This window comes from Dama dama, chromosome 10, assembly GCF_033118175.1.
Source record: "Dama dama isolate Ldn47 chromosome 10, ASM3311817v1, whole genome shotgun sequence".
Lineage (NCBI taxonomy): Eukaryota > Metazoa > Chordata > Mammalia > Artiodactyla > Cervidae > Dama > Dama dama.
In genome coordinates this window covers 20,251,151-20,273,144 of record NC_083690.1, presented here as the reverse complement: position 1 = coordinate 20,273,144, position 21,994 = coordinate 20,251,151, and the positions used below count along the sequence as shown (strand labels likewise).

Genomic DNA, 21,994 nt, shown 5'->3' with positions numbered 1-21,994 from the left:
GCAAGAATAGACTGATAATGCAGAGAGATGGATAAGAAAGAATCAAAAAGAAATGCTAGAGTCCTTGGCATGGCTGTGGTGGGGAAAACGATGGGCAGGAAGGAGGGAGAAAAGCCTGAGAACCCACAGCTAGCTAAAGCCTCTGGAGTAATGGGACAAAGTGCCAGTTGAGAGGTGCTGAGAAGCAATGAGCTGAAGGAGAAACTTCATTTCTCAACAATGCTTATAAAGATCTGCAAGTTTGGATTTGGTAGTCAGACAACAGAAAGCATTAACTTGTTTATGAGACTTGTATCAAGTATGTCTGAACTAACAAAGCTGTTTCCACTTTTGCTCCAATAAATCCTTTCAGTAGCAGCAGCTTTTAAAGAAGATGAAGAGAGCAAACCAGAGGAAATGCCTCCTAAAAATAAAGATGGGGGGAAATATTAGACAAACACTGACATCAGCAGGACCAAACTCCTTCAATAAAGGAAAACATGGGTTTTCTGACAACCAGGAGCTAAGGGAGGGAAATATAAAATCTCATCTTGGAAAAGTCCATGACTAAGACCTGTTAAATAAACTAGTATGAAATCAAGGTATGATGCAGATGTGATTTAAAATGAGCAGTTTCCTTTAAAAAAAATAAAATTGTATTTAACTATCTTTGGAGCCACTTTAAAAAAAAGAACACTATCACATGAGAGCTTGAAATTAGAAGTAATTTGTACACAGATTTCAATACATTTGCTAATTTTTTTAGTTTCATACTATTAATTTCCAAAGATTGCAGATAATAAATTAGAACCTTTTAAAGAATTGCCCCTTTTTATTTTTTTAAGATAAAAGCCAAAATTTTTTATTTCAACATGATTAAATATATTAATTTCCAAGATGGATAATCATACAAGATAACATTTGAGAGCTTATCATGTACTAGATATTATGTTTAGTTCTTTCTTTTTTTTTTCATTTATTTTTATTAGTTGGAGGCTAATTACCTTACAATATTGTAGTGGGCTTTGTCATGCATTGACATGAATCAGCCATGGAGTTACATGTATTCCCCATCCCGATCCCCTCTCCCACCTCCCTCTCTACCCGATCGCTCTGGATTTTCCCAGTGCACCAGGCCCGAGCACTTGTCTCATGCATCCCACCTGGACTGGTGATCTGTTTCACTATAGATAATATATATGTTTCGATGCTGTTCTCTCGAAACATCCCACCCTCGCCTTGTCCCTTTTTATATATAACTGATTAGACTAGCTTACTAAACCAGAGCAAAAAGTTACTATCTATTTAAACAGCAAGCAATTACTCTTTACCTTAACTCTCTCATTACCTAGAGCAGTCTAGCTCCCGGGAACTGCCTTATAGAAAAGGAGTATTGTATTAAGAGGAAAATGCTACTAGACCATGGACTAAAAGTAAATTTAGATAAAAATAACTACAGCATTTTTTCCTTATGGGCATTTGTTTTGTTTCAAATCATCATCAAGTAGGTTAGCAATGATAGCATTGCTATCAGTGAAGACAGCTGTTTAGCTCTTTAAAAAAATATATTTTAAGACTTTCCTGGCGGTCCAGTAGTTAAGAATCTGCCATACTATGCAGGTACACCGGTTTTGCGGGGTGTGGCGGGGAGGACGTGAGCCCACTTGCCACAATTGTTGAAGCCCCCATGCTCTAGAGCCTGTGCTCTGCAACTAGAGAAGGCCCATGCTCCACAAAGAAGAGACAGTAGAGAAAAAATAAAATAACAAAAATATATTTTACAATTTTATGTAAACTATTGAGTATTTTAAATAGTACACTTCAACTTAATGGATCATGTCTACTTTCATTGGAGAAGACAATGGCAACCCACTCCAGTACTCTTGCCTGGAAAATCCCATGGATGGAGGAGCCTGGTAGGCTACAGTCCATGGGGTTGCGAAGAGTTGGACATGACTGAGGGACTTCACTTTTCACTTTCATGCATTGGAGAAGGAAGTAGAAACCCACTCCAGTATTCTTGCCTGGAGAATCCCAGGGACAGAGGAGCCTGGTAGGCTGCAGTCTATGGGATCGCACAGAGTTGGACACAACTGATGTGACTTAGCAGCAGCAGCTACTTTCATTAATCTTCAAAGAACAATCCTTCACTATCAAAGTAAATCAGTATTTTGAATGTGCCTCTTTTTATGCTGTTATTAGAGCTTGAAGCAAACAATAGGAAGCTGTTAATTTTAAAATACAAACTACAACCCCAAATTTTAATATGTATGTTGTTTAATATTTGGCTGCTTTTAATTTTTAACTGTATAAACACCAAATAATTACATTGCATAGAAATGGAAAGTAAAAAGATGCACTTTCTATAACATTGTCAAAGCATTTGTAAAAGCATTTACTAATGTGAAATCCAATTTGAATTGATCTTAATACGGGATTTCTTATTATAACACTATAATATTATATCTTAAATGTATACATTGAACAACAGCCTCTGAAAACAATGGCCTTTCAGAACACTTTCTACATTTTCCATAAAAGGAAAGTAAGTCCATCTTTAAATATTTTACGGAATCTCTGACCACATATACTTTGTTAGATCTGTGTGTCATATGGTGGTTTGAAGTTGTTTGTTTTTGTATTTTTGAGTTATATGTAAACATTTTAATGTGCTGGTTAAATGTGTAGTCAAATACAAGAGAAACATGGTATATGCTGTTTCTTCATTCATACTAACAATTTCCTTGAAAACTCCTACAGTGTTTAATTTGGAGGCAGCTTTAGACTATTCTATTGGTGAAAACTACTTGCTGAGTGAGCCCTTTTAATAGGTAATTATGTCAGAGAAGCAGACTCAGTATATTGTATTATATGCTCTTATATATAATTATCCTAAATAACTCAAAGTAAAACAATGGAAATATATATGAAACTATTAGTTCCTACTTATATGATTTAATTATATCAGGATACATAAACTGAACTTGAACTTATTTTAATGTAGACACACTATCCATTTTAGTCCATTTTACTGTTTATGTTAAAATAACATTTCTTTCCTAAATATTATTTTCTTGACCATGGTGCACTGTTAGTGGGAATACAAACTGGTATAGCCACTATGAATAATAGTATAAAGTTTCTCAAAAATTTAAAACATATGTTCCAGCAATCCAACTAAGTATATACATGTACATACATACATACATATATATATATATATATATGTATATATATATATATATACAGAAAAAGAAAACAGGACTTTTAAGAGGTATCTGCACTTCTATGTTCACTGTAGCATTTTTCAAAATAGCCAAGACATAAAAACTATCTAAGTAACTATCAATAGACAAATAAAGAAAATGTGGTATATATATTCACAATGAAATATTATTCAGCCACAAAGATAAAGAAATCTTGCCATTTGCAACAACATGGATAAATCTGAAGGATACATTATATTAAGTTAAATAAGTCAGACACAGAAAGAGAAATATTGTGTGATCTCACTTGAATGTTAACAGTATTTGCCAACGGCTGTGTTTTGGGGGAAATGGAAAGATGCTTGTCAAAGGATTCAAGCTTCCAGCTATAAGATGAATAAATTCTGTGTAGCTAATGTACAGTATAGTGAATATAGTTAAAAATTTAAATATGCTTGAAACTTGCTGAGAAGGTAGTTCTTGTTTTCCTAATGTAATTATTTATTTTAAAATTTAAATGAATTTATTTTAATTGGAGGCTAATTATTTTACAATACTGTGGTGGTTTTCGCTCTGTGTGTTCTTAACACACATACACTAAGTAACTATGGTAGCTCAGCTGGTAAATATTCCGCCTACAATGCAGGAGACCCCAGTTCAATTCTTGGGTCAGGAAGTTCCCCTGGAGAAGGGATAGGCTACCCACTCCAGTATTCATGGGCTTCCCTGGTGGCTCAGATGGTAAAAAAAAATCCACCTGCATTGTGGGAGACCTGGGTTCAATCCGTGGGTTGGGAAGATCCCTTGGAGGAGGGCATGGCAACCCACTCCAGTATTCTTGCCTGGAGAATCCCCATGGACAGAGGAGCCTGGTGGGCTACTGTCCATGGGATCGCAAAGAGTTGGACAAAACTGAGTGACTAAGCATAGCACAACGCATGGTGTTGTATGTGTTAATTAGCTTGAATATGATGATTATTTCACGTACGGATATAAAATCATCAAGTCGTACTGTTGCACACTTTCAAAATATATATTTTTGTGACTCATACTTCTACAAAACAAAAAACAGAATTTAAAAAGTGGCATGTTTATTTTAACTGATGTAGAAAGAGTATTTGATAATATCCAACAATTCAATTTCAATATTGAAAAGTTTAAAATCTCAACAAAATTGTAAAAAAAAAAGGGGCGGGGCACTTTCTTAATAAAAAAAAGTCCCCTATAAAAGATCATCTATTAAAAAAAAACCCACAACTAAAAATCACACTCAGTGATGAAGGATAGAAAGTTTTCCTTAGTGATCAAGAACAAAATAAGCATGTCCACTCTCCCACTTCTATTCAACACTGTGTTTGATGTTATATTCATGAAAATTAGGCAAGATAAAGAAATAAAAGGCAATCAAATTGAATAGGAAGAAAACAAACTATCTTTACTCACAGATTTTATGTACAGAAAATCCAAAAGATCCTATGAGAAAAAGAAATGTTAGCGCTAATAAGCATTCAACAAAGTTTCAGGATAGAAATCCAACATAAAATAATCAGTGGTATATCTACAAATCAGTAATAAATAATCAAAAAAGGAAATGAATAAAACCAAGGAATACCTCCAAAAACCAAAAAGCACTTCAAAATCAGACAAAACACTGATGCTGATGCTGGGTCTATATACAGACATATATATCCGCCTGCGATGCAGGAGACCCTGGTTCCATCCCTGGGTTGGGAAGATCCCGTGGAGAAGGCAAAGGCTACTCACTCCAGTATTCTGGCCTGGAGAATTCCATGGATTGTATAGCCCATGGGGTTGCAAAGCATGGAACACGACTGAGCAACTTACACTTTCACTATTGCATTGAACCTACAGACTCTTTCAGGTATTAACAAACTACTCTTCCGATACCTAAACACAGGATGTTTTCCTACTTACCTATGTCTTATTTAATTTCTTTCAGCAATGTTTTGTAACAGTCAATGTACCTGTTGCACTTCTTGTTTAAATATATTCATAAGCATTTTATTCTTTTAATTCTAATGTAAATGGAATGGTTTTCTTCATTTCCTTTTTGATTGTTTATTACTGATTTGTAGATATACCACTGATTATTGTATGTTGGCTTTGTATCCTGAAACTTTGTTGAATCTCTTTATTGGCTCTAACATTTTTGAAATATCAATAGCACTGCTTGCAGAAATAAAAAAGCTAAACTGTAAAATTTACATAGAATTGCAAAGGACCTTGCAAAGCCAAAACAGTCTTGATAAAGAACTAGATTAGAAGACTTATACTTCTCAATTTCAAAACTGCCAAATTGTGTGGTACTAGCAAAGGATAGATATATAGAAGAATATAATACAATTGTGAGTAATGGTAAATTTATTTTAGACAAGAATTCTATGGCAAATTGGGAACGAAGTCTCTTTTCCATTAGTACTGTTGAGATGACTGGATATTCACATGCAAGTTGAACTCAACTTGCAAAAAAAGTAACTTAGATTGAAAAACTCAATCTAATAGCTAAAACTATTTTTTAAAAACTGTTACAAAAGACACAGGAGCAGATACTCATTACTTTCAATATGGCAAACAGACAATACCAAAACATAAACAATGAAAGAAGAGATAAATTGAATGTGATCAAAAATATAAACCTTTGTCTGTGAAAAAGTACTATCACGAAAGTGAAAATACAACCTACAAAATAGATGAAAATATCATATATATAATAAAGGGCTTGTATTTAGGATATGTAAAATGCTTACAACTGAACAAAATAAACAACTGACTTAAAAATGGTAAAGGAGTTGTACCAATGTGCAATAATTCTCCAAAGAAGTTGTACCAATGTGCAATAACCACAAGAAAAGATGCTCAGTATCATTAGTCACTGTCATTTTTGTTGTTCCATCACTAAGTCACGTCCAACTCTTTGTGACCTCATGGGCTATAGCATGCCAGGCTCCTCTGTCCTCAACTATCTCCCAGAGTTTGTTCAGACACATGCCCATCAAGTCAGTGATGCTAACTAACCATCTTATCCTCCACATCACCTTTCTCTTTTTGCCTTCAATATTCCCCAACGTCAGGGTATTTTGCAATGAGTTGGCTATTCAAATCAGGTGGCTAAAGAATTGGAGCTTCAGCTTCAGCAACAGTCCTTCCAATGAATATTCAGAGTTGATTTCTTTTAGTCCAAGGGAATCTCAAGAGTCCTCCACAGCACAATTCAAAAGCATCAATTCTTTGGCCCTCAGGCTTCTTTATGGTCTAACTCTCACATCTGTACATGACTACTGGGAAAACCATAGCTTTGACTATACTGACCTTTGTCGGCAAAGTGATGTCTCTGCTTTTTAATATGCTGCCTGTGTGTGTGCTAAATTGCTTCAGTCTTGTCCAACTCTTTGCGACCTGGACTGTAGCCCACAAAGCTCCTCTGTCCATGGGATTCTCCAGACAAGAATACTGGAGTGGGTTGTCATGTCCTCCTTCAGGGAATCTTCCCAGCCCAGGGATTGAGGGTTCTTTATCACTAGCGCCACCTGGGAATCCCAATATGCTGTCTAGGTTTTTAATTTCATAGCTTTCCTTCCAAGGAGCAAGCATATTTTAGTTTCATGGCTGCAGTGAGCATCTGCAGTGATTTTAGAGCCCAAGAAAATAAAATCTGTCACTGCTCCCACTTTCTCCCCTTCTATTTGCAATGAAGTGATGGGACTGGATGCCATAATTTTTAATACAGAGTTTCAAGCCAGTCTTTTCATTCTCCTCTTTTACCTCCATCAAGAGGCTGTTAAGTTCCTTTTCTCTTTCTACCATTAGAGTGGTATCATCTGCATATCTGAGGTTGTTGATATTTCTCCCTGCAAACTTGATTCCAGGTTGTGATTCATCCAGCCTGGCATTTTTGCATGATGCTCTCTGCATAGAAGTTGAATAAGCAGGGTGACCATATATAGGCTTGACGTGCTCCTTTCCCAATTTGGAACCAGTCAGTTGTTCCATGTCCAGTTCTGTTGCTTCTTGACCTGCATACAGATTTCTCAGGAGTCAGGTAAGGTGGTTTGGTATTGCTATCTCTTTAAGAATTTTCCACAGCTTTTTGTGATCTACACAATCAAGGCTTAGTGTGGTCAATGAAGCAGAAGCAGATATTTTTTTGAAACTCCCTTCATGATCCAATGAATGTTGGCAATTTGATCTCTAGTTCCTCTGCCTCTTTGAAACTCTGTACATCTGGAAGTTCTCAGTGCACGTACTACTGAAGCCTAGCTTGAAGGATTTTGAGCATAACCTTGCTAGTCTGTAAATGAGTGCAAATGTACAGCAGTTGGAATAATCTTTGGTATTGCCCTTTTTTGGGATTGAAATGAAAACTGACCTATTCCAGTCCTGTGGCCATTCCTGAGTTTCCAAATTTGCTGACATATTGAGTACAGCATTTTAACAGCATCATCTTTTGGATTTTAAACAGTTCAGCTGGAATTCCATCACCTCCACTAGCTTTGTTTGTAGGAATGCTTCTTAAGGTCCACTTGACTTCACACTCCAGGATGTCTGGCCTAGGTGAGTGACCACAACATCATAGTTATTTGAGTCATTAAGACCTTCCTCATCTTCCCAGGTGGCTCAATGGTGGCTCCTGCCAATACAGGAGATGTGCCTTTGATCCCTGGGTGAGGAAGATCCCCTGGAGGAGGAAATGAGAGTTGGGCCATAAAGAAAGCTGAGTACTAAGGAACTGATGCTTTCGAATTGTGGTGCTGGAGAAGACACTTGAAAATTCCTTGGACAGCTAGGACATCAAACCAGTCAATTCTGAAGGAAATCAATCCTGAATATTCATTGGAAGAGCTGATGCTGACGCTGAAGCTCCAATAATTTGGCCACCTGATGGGAACAGCCAAGTCACTGGAAAAGACCCTGATGCTGGGAAAGATTGAGGGCAGGAGGAGAAGTGGGTGACAGAGGATGAGATGGTTGGATGGTATCACTGTTTCAATGGACATAAATTTGAGCAAACGTCAAGTGATAGTGAAGGACAGGGAAGCTGAGGGTGCTGCAGTTCATGGGGTCGCAAACAGACAGATATGACTTAGCTACTGAACAACAACAGAAGGAAAGAGAGAAAGGAACTGAGAAAATGTTTGAAGAGATAACAGTCAAAAACCTCACTAACATGGGAAAGAAAATATTCAAGGATGAGGAAGTGCTGGGAGTTCCAAACAGAGTATGCCAAGGAGGAAACTTACCAAGACAGTAATCAAGTTGACAAAAATTAAAACAAGGAGAAAATATTAAAGGTAACAAGGGAAAAGCAACAAGTAACATACAAGAGAATATTCTTAAGGATATCAGATGATTTTTTACAGAAACTCTAATGGTCAGAATAGAGATATTTAAAGTGGTGAAATGGTAATGTCATCTCAATTTTACAGTTGAGGAAATCGAGGCTTAAACAATTTAGTAAGAGGCATTCAGGAATTAGGGCTTGAAGTATTAATGTTAATTCTCTGGTACATTTCTGATAGATTCTCTGAGAAGTTTATTGAGCTTTAAAAAAAAAAGTCACAAAACTTTGGAGTTAAGGAACATTGATATTTCTTGATGCTGTTAAAGTGCTGCACTCAATATGTCAGCAAATTTGGAAAAGTCAGCAATGGCCACAAGACTGGAAAAGGTCAGTTTTCATTCCAGCACCAAAGAAAAGTAATGTCAAAGAATGTTCAAACTACCATACAATTGTTCTCATTTCTATAAAGCATGCTATAAAGGTTATGCTCACAATCCTTCAAGCTAGACTTCAGCAGCATATTAATTGAGAACTTCCAGATCTCAATTTATATACAAGCTGTGTTTAGAAAAGGAAGAGGAGCCAGAGATCTAATAACCAACATCCACTGGATCATATAAAAAGCAATGGAATTCCAGAAAAGCATCTCTTTCTGCTTCACTGACTACATTAAATCTTTGATTCCATGGGTCACAAAAACTGTGAAAAATTCTTAAAGAGGTGGGAGTACCAGACCACATCTTGAGAAATCTGTATGCAGGTCAAGAAGCAACAGTTAGAATCTTATAACTGACTGGCTCAAAATTGGAAAAGGAGTAAAACAAGGCTGTATATTTTCCCACCTTGCTTATTTGTCTTATATGTAGATTACATTATGGGAAATGCCAGGATGGGTGAATCACAAGCTGGAATCAAGGTTTAGTTCAGTTCAGTGGCTCAATCATGTCCAACTCTTTGCGACCCCATGAACCACAGCACACCAGGCCTCCTTGTCCACCACCAACTCCCAGAGTCCACCCAAACCCATATCCATTGAGTCGGTGATGCCATCCAACCATCTCACCCTCTGTCGTCCCCTTCTCCTCCCCGCCTCAATCTTTCCCATCATCAGGGTCTTTTCAAATGAGTCAGCTCTTCGCATCAGGTGGCCAAAGTATTGGAGTTTCAGCTTCAGCATCAGTCCTTCCAATGAACACCCAGGACTGATCTCCTTCAGGATGGACTGGCTGGATCTCCTTGCAGTCCAAGGGACTCTCAAGAGTCTTCTCCAACACCACAGTTCAAAAACATCAATTCTTCAGTGCTCAGCTTTCTTCACAGTCCAACTCTCACATCCATACATGACCACTGGAAAAACCATAGCCTTGACCAGACGGACCTTTGTTGGCAAAGTAATGTCTTTGCATTTTAATATGCCATCTAGGTTGGTCATAACTTTCCTTATGGACTGAGACTCCTAGCGAAAGGATGCTGACAGCAGAGACACAAGAAAAACATTAATTATTCCTGTATTTTGACATATTCTGTAGCTGCTTCTGGACTTTTTTAATCCCCCCACCACCACCCTTTTCCGTCTTTTCTCCCTCTGTTGTTGTAGTTGTCGATTTTTTAAAGATTTTGAGAACTCTTTTTATTCTAATCACACTTTTTATTTCTGTTATCTACCTCTGCCTCTACATTGGCCTCTTGTGGTTCTATGGGGTTTTCCTTTTTTTGTTGTTGTTTCTTTTTTTCTTTTTTCTCTTTTTTTTTTAATTTAAATTAAAAAAAATTATTATTATTTTTCCTACATTTATTCCTTTGTTTGCTTTGCCTACTGTTCTTTTCCTGCTGCAGTTAATCTTTAATATATATAACTCTTCTTTATTGACCTCTGTTTAACTTTGCATTTCTATTGTCTTTCTTTTCTTTTTCTCACAATATTTGTTAGCTTGCTTTGTTTTCATCGCTTTATTCCCTAGTTGGCACCTTGCTTTAGTTTTCTTTTCCAGTTTGTGCTTTAGTTAGTTTTATTCTTAACTGGTGGATATCATTTTTGGTTTCCTTTGTTCAGGTCAATCTATTGTACTTTATTTTTATTTTGGACTGCTTTGGTTTTGCTTATGGGCACATATGTATGTGTGTATATTCCATTATTTTAGTTATTATTTGCCTAATTTTGTAATTGTCATTTGCCTGGGGTGTGCCATTTGTTTTTTGTTTTTGTGTATTTGTTTTAACCCTGTTTAATGCCATAACAGCCACCTATGGAGTCTCCATTTCTGACCACATATCAGGCCCTGAGCCTTTGGAGTTGGAGAGCTGACTCCAATTCCTTAGACTACCAGATAACTCCTAACCCTAGAGATTATTAAATAATCAGAACTCCCACAAAGGTAACCACTTGTATACAAGACCCAGCATCACCCAATTGCCAGTAACACCCTGTGCAGGCTGCCTTATCCAAACAACAAACAAGACAAAAATACAAAACCAATCATCAGCAGACAGGATTACCACTTCATTCAGCCCTATCAGAGGTGGGGGTGGGGGTGGGAACAACCTCAGCTCCTCCCACCAGGACAAGTCATACCCTACATGAAGCTTACACAAACCACTGGACCAACCCTGTGAGGGCAGAAATGAAGAGGAAGAAAGAATTTTACCTCGAAGCTTGAGAAAAGGAGACCTCAAACACAAGTTAAAAAAATAATGAAAAGGCAGAGAAATACCATGCAAAGGAAGGAACAACCTAGAAACACACAAGTCCAAATGAATAAAATGGCAATAAGCAAGCTATCTGAAAAAGAATTCAGAATAATGATAGTAAAGTTTATCCAAAACCCTGAAAGTAGGATAGAGAAAATGCAAGGATCAATTAACAAAGACCCAGGAGAAATGAAGCATAAACATACAGAGACAAAACTGAAATTAAAAATACTCTAGAAGGAATCAATAGCAGAATATCTGAGGCAGAATGGATAAGTGAGCTGGAAGATAGAATGCTGGAAATAACTGCTGAATGAAAAAAAACTGAGGATAGTCTCAGAGACTTCTGGGACAATATTAAGTGCACAAACATTTGAATTATAGGGATTCCAGAAGATGAAGAGAAAAAGAAAGGGTATGAGAAAATTTTTGAAGAGATTATAGTTCAAAATTTCCCCAACAGGGGAAAGGAAATATGGGAAAAAATATGGGAAAAGGAAACATGGGGAAAAGAGACTTAAATATAAGACCAGAAACTATAAAACTCTGAGAGGAAAACATAGGCAGAACACTTGATGACATAAATCAAAGCAAGATCCTCTATGATCTACTTCCTACAGTAATGGAAATAAAAACAAACAAGTGGGACCTAATTAAACTTAAAAGCTTTTGCACAACAAAAGAAACTATAAACAAGGTAAAAAAAAAAAAAAAAAAAAAAACCCTCAGATTGAGAGAAAACAATAGCAAAGGAAACAATTGAAAAAGGGTTAATTTCCATATTTTATACAAGCAGCTTATACAACTCAATACCAGAAAAATAAACGACCCAATCAAAATGTGGAGAAAAGGCCTAAACAGACATTTCTCCAAAGATGACATACAGATGGCTAACAAGCACATGAAAAGAGGCTCAACATCACTCATTATTAGAGAAATGCAAATCAAAACTATAATGAGATACCATCTCACACCAGTCAGAATGGCCATCATCAAAAAATCTACAAACAATAAACGCTGGAGAGCATGTGGAGAAAAGAGAATGCTCTTGCACTGTTGGTGGGGGTGTAAACTGATGCAGCCATGATGCAGCCACAGTATGGAGAGTCCTTGAAAAATTAGGAATAAGACCACCATACAACTCAGCGATCCCACTACTAGCCATATACCTTGAGGAAACCAAAACTGAAAAAGACGCAAGTACCCCAATGTTCATTGCAGCAAAATATACAATAACTAGAACATGAAAGCAACCTAGATGTCCATCAATAGATGAATGGATAAAGCAGCAGTGGCACATATATATATTGATCACACAGCCCTAAAAAGGAATGCATTTGAGTCAATTTTAATGAGGTGGATGAACTTAGAGCCTATTATACAGAGTGATCTAAGACAGAACGAGAAAGATAAATATTGTATACTAATGCATATGTATGGAATCTAGAAAGATGGTACTGATGAATTTATTCACAGAGCAGAAATAGAGAAAAAGACATGGAGAACAGACTTATGGATATGGGGGGAGGGGAGAAAGGAGAGAGTAACATGGAAACTTACATTACCATATGTAAAATAGATAGCCAATGGGAATTTGCTGTATTGACTCAGGGAAATCAAAAAGGGGCTCTGTAACAATCTAGAGGGGTGGGATGGGCAGGGAGATGGGAGGGAGGTTCAAGAGGGAGGGGACATGTGTATACCTACGACTGATTCATGTTGATATTTGGCAGGAAAGTACAGAATTCTTTAAAGCAATTATCCTTCAAATAAAATGAATAAATAAATTTTAAAAATGAAACATCAGGAAGAGAAATTAAGGAAATAATCCCATTTATCACTGCATCCAAAGGAATAAAATACCTAGGAATAAATCTACCTATGGAAACCAAAGACTTGTACTCTGAAAGCTAGAAGACATTGATGGAAGAACTCAAAGATAGTACAAACAGATAGAAAGATACACCTTGTTCTGGTTTGGAAGAATTTATGTTTTCAAAATAGCTGTACTACTCAAAGCACTCTACAAATTCAATGCAATTACCAATGGTATTTTTCACAGAAGTAGACCAAAAATATTTTAAATTTGTATGGAAACAAAGAAGACCCCAAAAAGCAAAAGCAATCTTCAGAATGAAAAACAGACCTGGAAAAATCAGGCTCCCTGACTTCAGGCTATATTACAAAGCTACAGTCTTCAAAACAGTATGGTACTGGTACAAAACAGACATATATATCAATAAGACAGCATAATGATCCAAAAAATAAACCCAAACACTATGGTCAATTAATATATGACAAAAGATATAAGAAGATACAATGGAGCAAAGACAGTATCTTCAATAACTGGTGCTGGTAAAAATGGACAGTTACAAATAAAAAATTATTTTAGATCATTGTCTAATACTATATATGAAATAAACTCAAAATGCATTAAAGATCTAAATATAAGACTGAATACTATAAAACTTTTAGAGGAAAACATATGCAGGGCATTCTTTGACATAAATTATACTAATATCTTTTTGCATCCATCTTCTACAGTAATGGAACTAAAAATAAACTAAATTTAAAACTTCTGTACAGCAAAGAGACCATAAATAAATGAAAAGACAACCTACAAAATTGGAGAAAATATGTGTAAATGATGCGTTCTACAAGGAATTAATCTTCAAAATATAAAAACAATACATACAGCTCAATATCAAAAACAATCTGCTCAAAGAAAATGGGCAGAACATCTAAACAGACATACAGATTGCAAATAGGCACATAAAAAGATGCTCAACATTGCTACTTACTACAGAAACACAAAACAAAATGAGATTTAAAAAGCTGCAATGAGGTATATCACCTCACACCAATCAGAATGAAAGTGAAAGTGAAAAGTCACTCAGTCCTATCTCTTTGCAACCCTACAGACTATACAGTCCGTGAAATTGGACTAGACAGCCCATGGAATTCTCTAGGTCAGAATACTGGAGTGGGTAGCCTTTCCCTTCTCCAAGGGATCTTCCCAACCCAGGTATCCTGCATTGCAGGCAGATTCTTTACCAGCTGAGCCACAAGGGAAGCCCCAAAATACTGGAGTGGGTAGCCTATCCCTTCACCGGATCTTCCTGACCCAGGAATTGAACCAGGGTCTCCTGCATTGCAGCTGTATTCTTTACCAGCTGAGCTATGGGGGGAGCCCCACCAATCAGAATGGCCCTCATCAAAATATTTGCAAATAAGAGCTACACTGTTGGTGGGAATGTAAGTTGGTACAGCCCCTACAGAAAATAGTACAGAGGTTCCTTAAAAAACTAAAATTAAAACTACCCTATGGTCCTGCAATCCCACTCCTGGTTACGTATCTGGAGAAAATCACACTTTGAAAAGATACATGCAACACAATGTCCATTGCAGCACTATTTACAATAATCAAGACATGGATGCTAGATATCCATTGACAGATACGTGGATAAAGAAGATGTGGCATACACACACACACACACACACACACACACACACACACACAGAATATTACTCAGCCATAAAAAAGAATGAAATAATGCCACTTGTAGCAATATGGATGGACCTAGAAATTATCATACTACGTGAAATAAGCTAGACAGAGAAAGACACATATCATATCATATCACTTATACATGGAATAAAAAATCAGATACATGTGAACTTGGGCTGGGCTTCCCAGGTGGCACTAGTGGTAAAGAACCCACCTGCCGATAAGGAGATGCAAGAGATCCAGGTTCAAGCCCTGTGTCAGGAAGACCATCCCCTGGAGGAGAGCATGGCAGTGCACTCCAGTATTCTTGCCTGGAGAATCCCATGGACAGAGGAACCTGGGGGGCTACAGTCCATAGGATTGAAAAGAGTCAGACACGGCTGAAGTGACTTAGCACACACAAACTTGGGCTTCCCAGGTGGCTCGCTGATAAAGAATTCTCCTTCAATGCAGGAGATGAGGATTCAACCTCTAGGTCTGGAAGATCCCCTGGAGAAGGAAATGGCAACCCACTCTAGTATTCTTGCTTGGGAAATTCAGTGGATGGAGGAGGCTGGCAGCTACAGTTCATCAAGTCGCAAAAGAGTTTAGCAACTAAACAACAATAATACATGAACCTATTTCCAAAACAGAAACTCACAGACATAGAAAAGAAACTTATGGTTAACAAAGGGGAAAGGGGGGATAAATTAGTAGGTTGTGATTAATATATACACATTACTATATATGAAAGAGATAACCAAGAAAGTCCTACTATATAGCATAGAGAACTATACTCAATATTTTACAATAACATGTAAAGGAAAACTACCTGAAAAGTGTATATATATATATACATATATATATATATGAATACACACATCCATCCATACATATATCTGAATGGCTGCACTCTACACAGGTAGTAACAAAATAATGTAAATCAAGTATCCTTCAACTTTTAAAACATTAATTTTAAATGATTTATTGTAGTGAAGGTAAAAAACGGGGACTTAAGTCAACTATATGTCAATAATTATATTTTTTATTTTTTTCAATTAATTCATTTTAGTTGGAGGATAATTCCTTTACAATATTGTGATGGTATTTGCCATACATCAACATGAATCAGCCACAGATATACATGTGCCCATCCCAATTCTGAACTCCTCTCCTGTCTCCCTCCCCACACTATCCCTCTATGTTGTCCCAAAGGACCAGCATTGGGGGCCCTGCTTAATGCAGCTAATGTGCACTGGTCGTCTATTTTACATATGGCAATATACGTGTTTCAATGCTATTCTCACAAATCATCTCACCCTCACCTTCTCCCACTGAGTCCAAAAGTCTGTTTTTTACATCTGTGTCTCCTTTGCTGCCCTGTTTGTAGGATAGTCATTACCATCTTATTAAATTCTATACATATGCATTAAAATACAGTATTTGTATTTCTCTTTCAGACTTACTTCACTCTGTATAATAGACCCCAGGTTCATCACCTCATTAGAGCTGAAATTGCTTTTTATAGCTGGGTGATAGTCCACCGTGTATATGTACCACAACTTCCTTATCCATCCATTTGCCAATGGATATCTAGGTTGCTTCCATGCCCTAGCTATTGTAAATAGTGCTGCAATGACCACTGGGGTACATGTGTCTCTTTCAATTCCGGTTTCCTCAGGGTGTATGCCCAGCAGTGGAATTAGTGGGTTGTATGGCAGTTCTATTCCCAGTTTTTTAAGGAATGTTCACACTGTTCTCCACAGTGGCTGTGCCAGTTTGCATTCCACCAACAGCATAAGAGGATTCCCCTTTCTGCACCCTCTCCAGTATTTGTTGTTTATAGACTTTTTGATGATAGCCATTCTGACTCGTGTGAGATGATACCTCATTGCAGCTTTTATTTGCATTTCTCTAATAATGACTGATGTTGAGCCTCCTTTCATATGTTTGTTAGCCATCTGTATATCTTCTTTGGAGAAATGTTTGTTTAGTTCTTTTGCCCATGTTTTGATTGGGTTGTTTGTTTTTCTGGTATTGAGCTGCTTGAGCTCCTTGTATAGTTTGGAGATTAAGTCTTTGTCAGTTGTTTCATTTGCTATTATTTTCTCCCTTTCTGAGGGTTGTCTTTTCACCTTGCTTAAAGTTTCTTCATTGTACAAAATATTTTAGTTTAATTAGGTCCTATTTGTTTTTGTTTTTATTTCCATTGCTCTGGGAGGTGGTCATAGAGGATCTTGCTGTAATTTATGTCAGAGAGTGTTCTGCTTATGTTCTCCTCTAAGAGTTTTATATTTTCTGGTCTTACATTTAGGTCTTTAATCCATTTTGAATTTATTTTTGTGTATGGTATTAGAAAGTGTTCTAGTTTCATTCTCTCACAGGTAGTTGACCAGTTTTCCCAGCACCACTTGTTGAAGAGACTGTCTTTTCTCCGTTGTATATTTTTGCCTCCTTTCAAATATAAGGTGTCCATAGGTGTGTGGATTTATCTCTGGGCTTTCGATTTTGTTCCACTGATCTATATTTCTGTCTTTCTGCCAATACCATACTGTCTTGATGACTGTAGCTTTGTAGTATAGTCTGAAGTCAGGAAGGTTGATTCCTCTAGTTCCATTCTTAATTCTCAAGATTGCTTTGACTATTCAGGCTCTTTTGTGCTTTTATATAAATTGTTAAATTATTTGTTCTAGTTCTGTGTAAAATGCCATTGTTAGTTTGATAGGTTTTGCATTGAATCTATGATTGCTTTGGGTGTTACACTCATTTTCATTATATTGATTATTCCAACCCATGAACATGGTGTATTTTTCCATCTACTTGTGTCACCTTTAATTTTTTCATATAATATAATCAGTGTTTTATAGTTTTCTGTATAAAGGTCTTTTGTTCCTTTAGGTAGATTTATTCCTAAATATTTTATTCTATTCATTGCAGTGTTGAATGGGATTCATTCCTTAGTTTTTCTTTATATTTTTCATTGTTAATGTATAGGAATGCAAGGGATTTCTGTGTATTGCTTTTATATCCTGCAACTTTACTATATTCATTGTTTAGGTCTAGTAATTTTCTGGCGGCATCTTTAGAGTTTTCTATGTAGAGGATCATGTCATCTGCAAACAACAAGAGATTCTTCTTTTCCAATCTAGATTCCTTTTATTTCCCTTTTTTCTCTAATTGCTGTGACTAAGGCTTCCAGAAATATGTTGAATAGTAGTGGTGAGAGTGGATACCCTTGTCTTGTTTCTGATTGTAGAGGAAACACTTTCAGTTTTTCGCCATTGAGGATAATGTTTGCTGTGGATCTGTCGTTTGTGGCTTTTATTATGTTGAGGTGTGTCCCTTTTCTGCCTGCTTTCTGGTATGTCATAAATGGGTGTTGAATTTTGTCAAAGGCTTCATCTGCTTCAATTGAGATAATCATATGGCTTTTATCTTTCAACTTATTAATATGGTGTTTCATGTTGATTGATTTATGAATATTGAAGAATCCTTGCATCCCTGGAATAAAGCACACTTGATCATGATGTATAGTCTTTTTAATATGTTGTTGGATTCTGTTTGCTAGAATTTTGTTGAGGACTTTTTGCATCTATGTTCATCAATGATATTTGCTGGGCAGTTGTTCTTGTTTTTTTTTTTTTTTTCTTTTTTCATGGCATCTTTGATTTTGGTATCAGGGTGATGTGGCTTCATAGAATGAGTTCAGAATGGGAGAAAATAATAGCAAATGAAACATTAACAAAAAAATCATTTCCAGAATATACAAGCAGCTCATGAAGCTCAATATTAGAAAAATGAACCACCCAATCAAAAATTGGCAAAAGAACTAAACAGACATTTCTCCAAAGAAGACACACAGATGGCTAAAAAACACATGAAAAGATGCTCAACTTCACTCATGTTTCAGTTCAGTTCAGTCACTCAGTCGTGTCCGACTCTTTGCGACCCCATGAATCTCAGCACTCCAGGCCTCCCTGTCCATCACAAACTCCCGGAGTTTACTCAAACTCATGCCCATTGAGTTGGTGATGCCATCCAGCCATCTCATCCTCTGTCATCCCCTTCTCCTCCTGCCCCCAATCCCTCCAAGCATCAGGGTCTTTTCCAATGAGTCAATTCTTCGCATGAGGTGGTCAAAGTACTAGAGTTTCAGCTTCAGCATCAGTCCTTCCAATGAACACCCAGGACTGATCTCCTTCAGAATAGACTGGTTGGATCTCTTTGCAGTCCAAGGGACTCTCAAGAGTCTTCTCCAACACCACAGTTCAAAAGCATCAATTCTTCAGTGCTCAGCTTTCTTCACAGTCCAACTCTCACATCCATACATGACCACTGGAAAAACCATAGCCTTCACTAGACGGACCTTTGTTGGCAAAGTAATGTCTCTGCTTTTTAATATGCTATCTAGGTTGGTCATAACTTTCCTTCCAAGGAGTAAGCGTCTTTTAATTTCATGGCTGCAATCACCATCTGCAGTGATTTTGGAGCCCAAAAAAATAAAGTCTGACACTGTTTCCACTGTCTCCCCATCTATTTCCCATGAGGTGTTGGGACCAGATGCCATGATCTTAGTTTTCTGAATGTTGAGCTTTAAGCCAACTTTTTCACTCTCCTCTTTCACTTTCATCAAGAGGCTTTTTAGTTCCTCTTCACTTCCTGTCATAAGGGTGGTGTCATCTGCATATCTGAGGTTATTGATATTTCTCCCGGCAATCTTGATTCCAGCTTGTGCTTCTTCCAGCCTAGCGTTTCTCATGATGTACTCTGTATATAAGTTAAATAAGCAGGGTGACAATATACAGCCTTGACGTACTCCTTTTCCTATTTGGAATCAGTTTGTTGTTCCATGTCCAGTTCTAACTGTTGCTTCCTGACCTTTTTACAGGTTTCTCAAGAGAAATTCAAATCAGAACCACAATGAGGTATCATCTTATGCTGGTCAGAATGGCTATCATCAAAGAGTCTATAAAAAATAAATTCTGGAGAGAGTGCTGAGAAAAGGGAACCCTCTTGCACTGTTGGTGGGAATGCAAACTAGTACAGCCACTATGGAGAACAGTGTGGAGATTCCTTTAAAAACTGGGAATAGAACTGTAATATGACCTAGCAATCTCACTGCTGGGCAGACACCTTGAGGAAACCAGAAGTAAAAGAGACACATGTACCCCAATGTTCATTGCAGCACTATTTACAATAACTAGGACATGGAAGCAACCTAGATGTCCACTGACAGATGAATGGATAAGGAAGTCATGGTACATATACACAGTGAAACATTACTCAGTTCTAATGAGGTTGATGAAACTGTAGCCTGTTATACAGAGTGAAGCAAGTCAGAAAGAGAAATACAAATACTGTATATTAATACATATATATGGAATTTATAATAATGGTACCAATGACCCAATGTGCAGAGCAGCAAAGCAGATACAGATATAAAGAACAGACTCTTGATCTCAGTGGGAGAAAGTGAGGGTGGAATAATTTGAGAGAATAGCATTGAAACATGTATTTTACCATATGTAAAACAGATGACCAAAGACATTCAATGCATGAGGCAGGGTACCCAAAGTCAGAGCTCTGCAACTACTCAGATGGATAGGTTGGGGAGGGAATTGGGAGGGGGTTCACAATGGGGGGACACACATATACCCATGGCCAACTCATGTTGAAAATTGTCAAAAACCATCACAATATTGTAGCTTTCCTCCAATTAAAATAAATTAATTTTTAAAAATATTGTAAATCCCCTAAATGCTCATGCATAGTTGATTGTTTGAATGAACATCCACACAATGTATCTGTAAAAGATAATGTATCTGTAAAAAATAATAAATATATCTGTACTCGTAGGGAAAGATTTCTAGAATATATTTTTGGCTGAAAAAAAGCACATTGTAAATGTGTATACATTACACCAATAATTTTACTTAAAAGTGAGATAAATATGAAAATATACAGTATTGTTGATCTTCTTAGAATATAAATCACAGAGAAGATAAAACAGAAATAAATAAGACTTACCTACAAGGGAACAAAGTACTGGTACAGGGAGGAAATGATTTTTATCTGAGTATACTTTATTTCCTATGATTTTACTTTTAAAAATCTGTGTTAATATCTACATATTTAGAAATGTATATTAAATAAGCAATGATGGGAGATTAAAAATGTGGCAGAAACAGATGTACATATCCATATTTCAAAAGAATAACATAACCACACTAAAAGTAATACTTTCCTCGCAACTCAGATGGTAAAGAATCTGCCTGCAATGCAGGAGACCCAGGTTCAATCCCTGGGTTGGGAAGGTCACCTGGAGAAGGAAATGGCAACCCATTCCAGGATTCTTGCCTGGAGAATCCCATGAACAAAGGAGCCTGGTGGGCTACGGTACATGGGGTTGCAAAGAGTCAGACACAACTGAGTCACTGAAAGTAATAAGAAATACTAATCTAAATAATTTCTGAACACAGTACTTTGACTACCTAGACTCAGATTAAATGTAAAAAGATTTGCAAGCAATCGTTATACTTAAAATGTTAGTTCTTTACAGTGGAGTAGATAAACATTTCTGTAAGCATTTATGAGTATTGCAAAATTGAGCAACTTAATAGTTATTTTAACAATGGTGGGGGTCAGATTTCTCATGGTTGGAAAGGGAAATAAATATAAGAAACTGAAAAAGGTAGGAAGAACTTATTTTTGTAGGAAGAACTCCATGACTTGTGGGGTATTAGTTCCCCAGCAAGGTATCAAATCAGGCCCTCAGCAGTGAAAATGCAGAGTCCATACCACTGGATTGCCAGGAAATTGATATTAAATTGAAACTAGATGTAACAGTGTGAACTCATATATTTTAATATATAGATATTGAACAGAATGTCTTCAGCTTTGGTGCTATTGACATTTGGAGCTAGATAATTATATCAGCGGCAGTCCTGTACTTTGTGGGATGTTTAATAACATCTCTGACTGCTACCCACTAGATATCAGTAGCACTCCTCCACCAGTTATGACAATTAGAAACCAGAAATATCTCTAGACATTGTCAACATTCCCTAGGTAGCCAATTTTTCCCCCAGATAGGCCACTGATATAAAGGCATGAAAACAAACAAATAAACATTTGTATATATGTACATGTACATATTTCATGTATAAATTTATATATACTGTATACATATATAGTATATAAATATCATTTTTATGATAAAAATAGTACAAACCAGGAAAAATATTTAAGAGACACTAAAGTTTCCTTTTACCCACTTTCCACTTACTATACTGCCAATCCCAGATCGCCTACATTTTCTTCCTAGGAATTAAATCA

The 21,994-nt window shown here is 36.8% G+C and overlaps 1 protein-coding gene across 1 annotated transcript in view; it reads right to left on the bottom strand.

Moving 5' to 3' along the window:
* LOC133063214 (phospholipid-transporting ATPase ABCA3-like) overlaps positions 1-21,994 on the bottom strand; it is a 255,333-nt gene that overhangs the window by 193,980 nt on the left and 39,359 nt on the right. The gene's annotated exons all lie outside the window — the stretch shown is intronic.